General features: G+C 41.6%; 1 pseudogene across 1 annotated transcript; it reads right to left on the bottom strand.

The window, feature by feature from the left end:
* Nucleotides 1–246: 246 nt before the first annotated feature.
* On the bottom strand, nucleotides 247–1,204 carry LOC308427307 (cyclin-dependent kinase 2-associated protein 1-like; annotated as a pseudogene). Its single transcript has one exon. The product of its transcript is annotated as a cyclin-dependent kinase 2-associated protein 1-like (transcript).
* Nucleotides 1,205–5,995: the final 4,791 nt, after the last annotated feature.

Raw genomic sequence — 5,995 nt, 5'->3', positions numbered from 1 at the left:
GTCGTTTTCTTCCAGATGTTGTGATTGACTCACAGTAAACATGGAACTGAGATCTACAGTCTCAGGACAGACATTTGCAAGGTGCTTGGAAGGTTGGGTAGATTGCTCTTTCTTCTGTATTTATAACCTGTGCATTGTAAAGATTGACTTCAAAGCACTCAGTCATGCAATCGCTTAAGCAGAGCAGTTCCATGAAGCAGGGTCTACGCTGTACACAGGCGGGCCAACTACTAAGCAAATGTGCTGTGGTTTGCACTCAACTCCTGAGAGGCAGGTGAGCTCATGGAAAGGAAGTCAACTGGGGTGATGCAAATGGAAAATGTATCCAAAGGGAAGTTAAAGGGGACACTGGTATTTGGGGACAAACAATAGCTTGCTGTGAAGTGGCTTCACAAACATCTTTCAAATGCTTGAAAAGAAAAGAGCCAGGTCATTCCTAACTACTTAAAATGCACATCATCAGTTACAGCAAAATGTCTTCCCAATCTTTTGAGTGTGGGTTCAGAGCTTAATGACTGTGGTAGAAAAATTACTGCCATTTTGAACAAAGCTTCTCATCTCCATGGGGTAGTAAGATGGGCCTTCAGACTGACCAGGGGCTAGGACCTGGCATTACGTTCTGTTTCAGCCAAGCACTCCTGAACCAGGCTTCGGGCATGAATGATGCCCCGTTTTAGCCTCTCCATGGCGCTCTTGCTCCCTGGGTCTGATCTCTTTCCCCAACTCTTCAATGATGGCCAGCAGCTCTGCATCTTTACTCTGAGGCACCTGGCTATTTCCAGTTCCCTGGGTGTAATCTAGCGATGGAGGCCCATAGTCACTCAGCAGCTGACCATATTGGGAGGAGGTCGCCATGCTAGTAGATGGTGAATGGACACTTCCGGCGTTGAGGGCGGCGGCGGGCATGTGCGCGGTCAAGTTCGGCTTGTAAGACATCCCCGCGGGCGGCGGGCGCGCCGGGCAGAGCCGGGCCAGGCCGCGAGCGCGACGGCGGCGGCAAGGCCGAGGCCCCGGCGGGGCGGCCCCGCGTCCCCGCACCCGTCCGAGCGCCTGCCGGGAGCCCGCGCACTTTTTGTTGTCGCCGGCTCGGGCCGCGCCGGCAAATATGGCCGTCCCTCACCCTGCCGCCGCCGCAGTATATCACCCATACATCGGGCGCGCGGCGCAGGGGCGGCCGCAAACTTTGAGCCCAGCCGGTGCTGGGCCCGGCCCGGACCGGGAGGGGGCGGCGGGAGTCCCACCAGAAATTCTGAAGGCCTTTGCATTAGGCTGACCGTTGGTCCAGTTTAAAAATCACCTGTGCAGCTGATATGAGAGCTTAGCTCATTGGGAGCAGATCCTGAATCCCTTTGGTGGAGACCTAGCCATCACTGTTGGCTGGAAAGGACCCTTTCTCATAGAACAGGGAGCTCCCTGCTCTCTGAGAAGACCTGGAGTGTCCTCCCCAGACCTGTGTCTCAAGCTCAGCCTTCATTCAGGTGAAGAAGCACATGTGCACCTATTCTTAGAATCAGGTTTCCAAAGGCAGATACTGACTCCTGATGACAGAGACCCAGCACTCTGTATGGGCGGCAAAGGACCCTTTTGCAGAGAGCACTGTGCTCCCTTCACTCCCAGTACTCCCATTCTGACCTATAATAATTTCTTTAATTATATTGCTACACATATAAAAGTAGGTATATTCAAATACACAGACTAAAAGTCATGAACTACAAGACCATCCCTTTACCTGTAGATAGAGACTGGGAGAATACCCAACATCCTTCATGACAAAAGTCTTAGAGAGGAGCTGGAGAGTTGACTCAGCGGTTAAGAGCACTCTCTGTTCTTCCAATGGTCCTGAGTTTAATTACAAGCAAGCACATAGTGGTAAACAACCAACTGTAATTGAATCTGATGCTCTCTTCTATTGTGTCTGAAGACAGTGACAATGTACTCATATACATAAAATAAATAATCGTTTTTAGTGTGATTTGCAGGAATCCTACATCCAATGTCATACCAAATAGAAAGAAACGCAAAGCATTTCCCTTATAATCTGGACTAAGACAAGAATTTCCACTTTCTAAGACCCATTGGTACTTGGATTCATAGCTACAGCAATAAAGCATTTAAAGGAAATCCAGGAAACACCAGGAGGAAAGGAAGAAGTGAGATATCCTTATATGTAATACAATTTTATACATATATAACCCGAGAAAGTATACTAGAAGATTTTAAGAGCTGATGAACGCCTTCAGCAAAGTAGGAAGATAAAAAATGAATAGACCACTTATTTGCCAATTATAAATGTACTGATAAAGATATCAGAAAAAAATAACTCCTCACAATGACCTCGAGAAAAATCACCTCAGGATGTATATAGTCGTGCAAATGAAAAACAAGTACATTAAAATCTTTCAGACACTGCAGAAAGAAATTGAAGACACTGATAGGTGAAAAGATATTCCATGCTCATGGAGTAGAAAGATCAAAATTGTGAAAAGTTCGGTCCTTTTAGGTCTTGAAAGATTTGATTAAGCACCATCAACAAAGAAACTTGGGATGGAGGGAGTTTATTCAGCTCACACTTCCACATCACTGTTCATCATCAAAAGAAGTCAGGGCTGGAAATAATAAAGGGCAGGAAACCAGAGGCAGGAGCTGATGCAGAAGTCATGGAGAAATGCTGCTTACTGGCTTGACCCTATGGCTCTTTAGTCTGAGTTCTTATAGAATTTATGTCCTCCAGCCCAGGATGGCACAACCCAAAATGAGCTGGGCCCTCCCACATTTGTCACGAGTTAAGAAAATGTCCACACAGTGGTTTTCATATCATTCCGTAACATGGTCTAATACCAATCATCTCTCATATTCTCTCACTCCATCTCTCCCTCACACTCTGGGGAAAATGAAACTCCCAGATTTCAACAGAGGGTGATACAAAGCCTGAATCAGCTATCTTCTGTAACCAGGTAATTGCCACGTGTGAGAATGGAATACCAACCCGGCCACAGATCCTTCAACCTGCAACTTGCCCAAAAGATATGTTGCAGCTATGGAGGCACAGAACTTGTGGAAATTGCCAACAATTGATGGATCTAACTGAGAGGCCATGGCATGAAAGGGAGTCAATTATCCCATTCTGCCTGATGACCAGAAGTAGAGGCTGGATAGCCCAGAGAACTAGGTTAGGAAAAATAACAATCAAATGATCCCTAATTATATTTTGCTCTATTCACAGACTTGTGTTTAGCCCAAACATCATCAGAGAGACATTTTCTCGCAACAGAGACCCACAGCCAAACATTAGATGGAGGGGAAGAGCTAATTAATGATTTTCATCAGGTCCCTCCCCTTGGAAATCAGGGAAACCCATAGAAGAGGGAAAGGAGATACCAGGACATGAAGAACAGAGATCAGAATAAAACAACTTACAAAAACAACTAAGTGAGACTCGAGGTCTCACAGAAATTAAAGCTGCAACCACAAACCCTACATGAGTTTGTGCTAGGTCCTCTGCAAATGTTATGATGATTAGCTTTTTTTTTTTTTTTTTTTTTTTTTTTTTTTTTTTTTTTGTGGGAGTGGGGTATATCTGACTATTTCTATGGCTGTTGGGACACTTTTCCTTTTATGAGTTGCCTCTCCCAAGCCCTGAAATGAGGAGGTGTGCCTATTCTTATTGACACATGTTATGCTGTGTTCAGTGATATCCCTGGGAGGCCAGGTGTCTTCCCAAGTGAAACAGGAAAGAAAATCTAGAGGACAGATCAGGGGATTGGGGAAAGTGGAGGGGGCTGTAGAAGAATTTTTATAAATATGTGTTATAAAAACTATGAAGAATAAGAAGAGGAAAAAGAAAGAAGAAGAAGAAGAAGAAGAAGAAGGAGGAGGAGGAGGAGGAGGAGGAGGAGGAGGAGGAGGAAGAGGAGGAAAAAGAAGAAGAAGAAAGAAGAAGAAGAAAGAAGATCACAAACAAGAACAAGAAAAAGAAAAAAGAAGACGAAGAAGAAAAAGGAGATGAAGAACAAGAACAAGAACAAGAACAAGAAACGATCTACAAGCTTGCATATAGCCTAAACATCTCGAGTACTAGTCTCAATTTAAATACCTCCTCAAAATGACTCTAGGCTATGTCAAATTGACTTAAAAATATAAAATACAAGGCCACATTACAAAAGCAATCTACAGATTCAATTCAATTTTTATTTAATTGTAAAACAATTATTCACAGAAATTAAAAAACAATATCTGGAATGATCCTCACCCAGATTTCAAATTTTATTATAATGCTAGGGTAATAAGATATAAAATGATAATCACTTAAAAACATATGTGTTGATTGAATGAGTCAAATCGTAGATTCAGTCATAATTTCCAAAGACTTGATAACATCTTTTTTTGAAAGAGGAGCCAACAGTATACACTGTAATAAACTTGCATGATCATCATATTAAATGATAAAAAGCCTTTGATAAATGTCTTGGAGACTTCAAGATAAGAGTTTCATGCCTAAAAAATGTAAATGTAATATACAACAAACCAATAACCAATAGCAAATTAAATGGAAAGAAAACTGAATCACAGACTAAACAAAGACATTTTCCTAATCAGAATGCCAATGTCTCAGGATCTAAAATCAACAATGAGTAAATAGAGACTCCTGAGACTGAAAAAGTTCTGTAAGGCCAACAACAGTGTCAAAAGGACAAATTGGAAACCTACATATTTAGAAAAGATATTCACCAACACTCCCCTTGATAGAGCACTATCATGCAGAATATACAAAGAACCCAAAAAGTCAGGCACCCATAAAACAAATTAAAAATGGGGTGAAGGTGTAAAAAGAGAATTCTCAACAGAGGAATTTCAGGTCAAGAAACACTTAAATGTTCAGTTCTTAGGCATCAGCATAATGTAACTCAGAAGGCCACTAAAGAAACCAGTCACTATGGCTAAAATCAAAAACAAGGGACATAATTTTCTGGCAAAGATAATGAACATGAGAAACAATCCTCCATTGCTTGTAGGAAGGCACACGTTTACAACTCCTTAAAAACTAATCTGTTCTTTTTAAGAAAACATTTAATAACAAAGGAATATTTTGAAACTGTAATTTAGTATATTATATATATGTATGTATAGCTCAAAAATTAAACATTAAAGAAACCTTCAGAAGTAAAAAATTGTTCCAGAAGCAACCTCCTATAACATGAAAATAGGAAATAAGAAGGAGGGGCTGAGGTGGTTGATACAACTCAATTGGTAAATCACTTGCTCTGAAAGTCTGACTGCAGATGTGGAAACAAGTGGATCCCCTAAGGTTCATTGCTGCAAGTCTAAAAATCAGTGTTCTCCAAACAGTAAATCAAACACATCAGGGATTTTGGTGTGTCAACATGACTCCAATTTGAAGGACCAGAGGGTAGAAACCAAGGGGAGCCCTGATGGCCTGAGTTCAGTGCCCAAAACCCACAATGAGACCGAACAGAACTGTCAAGTGTCATTGTCCTCTGACTACCACACACTTACCCACATGTGTGTGGCACAGGAAAGTAAAAGGAAGAAATTGTCAGTCTCTCCTTTATATGTATGTCAATGCACACACAACAGGAACCCAAGGGGAGTTAATGAGTGCAGGCTTATAGAACCAGTTCAGAACTTCTTCGTTGGATCGATCTGAAACATGGGTCAAATTGATCTAAGATATCTTAGTGTATTTTTAATTTTGCAATACAATTTACAGTTTATTAAAAATATTATTATCTTATGAAATTTATCATGCTGTATATAAAATAGTATGAATAACACATATATTATGGGCTGGAGAGATGACTTGCCAGTTTAGAGCTCTAGTTTTGTTTTATAGAGCATTGCATTTTAATTGCTAGCACAGAGATGGCAGCTTACACTTATCTTCTACTCCAGTTCCAGGGTACCCAGAACTCGATTCCATCACACTTGCTGCATAGAAATCACACAGAAGCAAAACCCTCCTCTATTCAAATCTATA

Source organism: Micromys minutus (genome assembly GCF_963924665.1).
Source record: "Micromys minutus genome assembly, chromosome: 11".
NCBI lineage: Eukaryota > Metazoa > Chordata > Mammalia > Rodentia > Muridae > Micromys > Micromys minutus.
The sequence above is the reverse complement of the archived record's forward strand: the minus strand, read 5'-3'. Positions and strand labels throughout refer to the sequence as shown.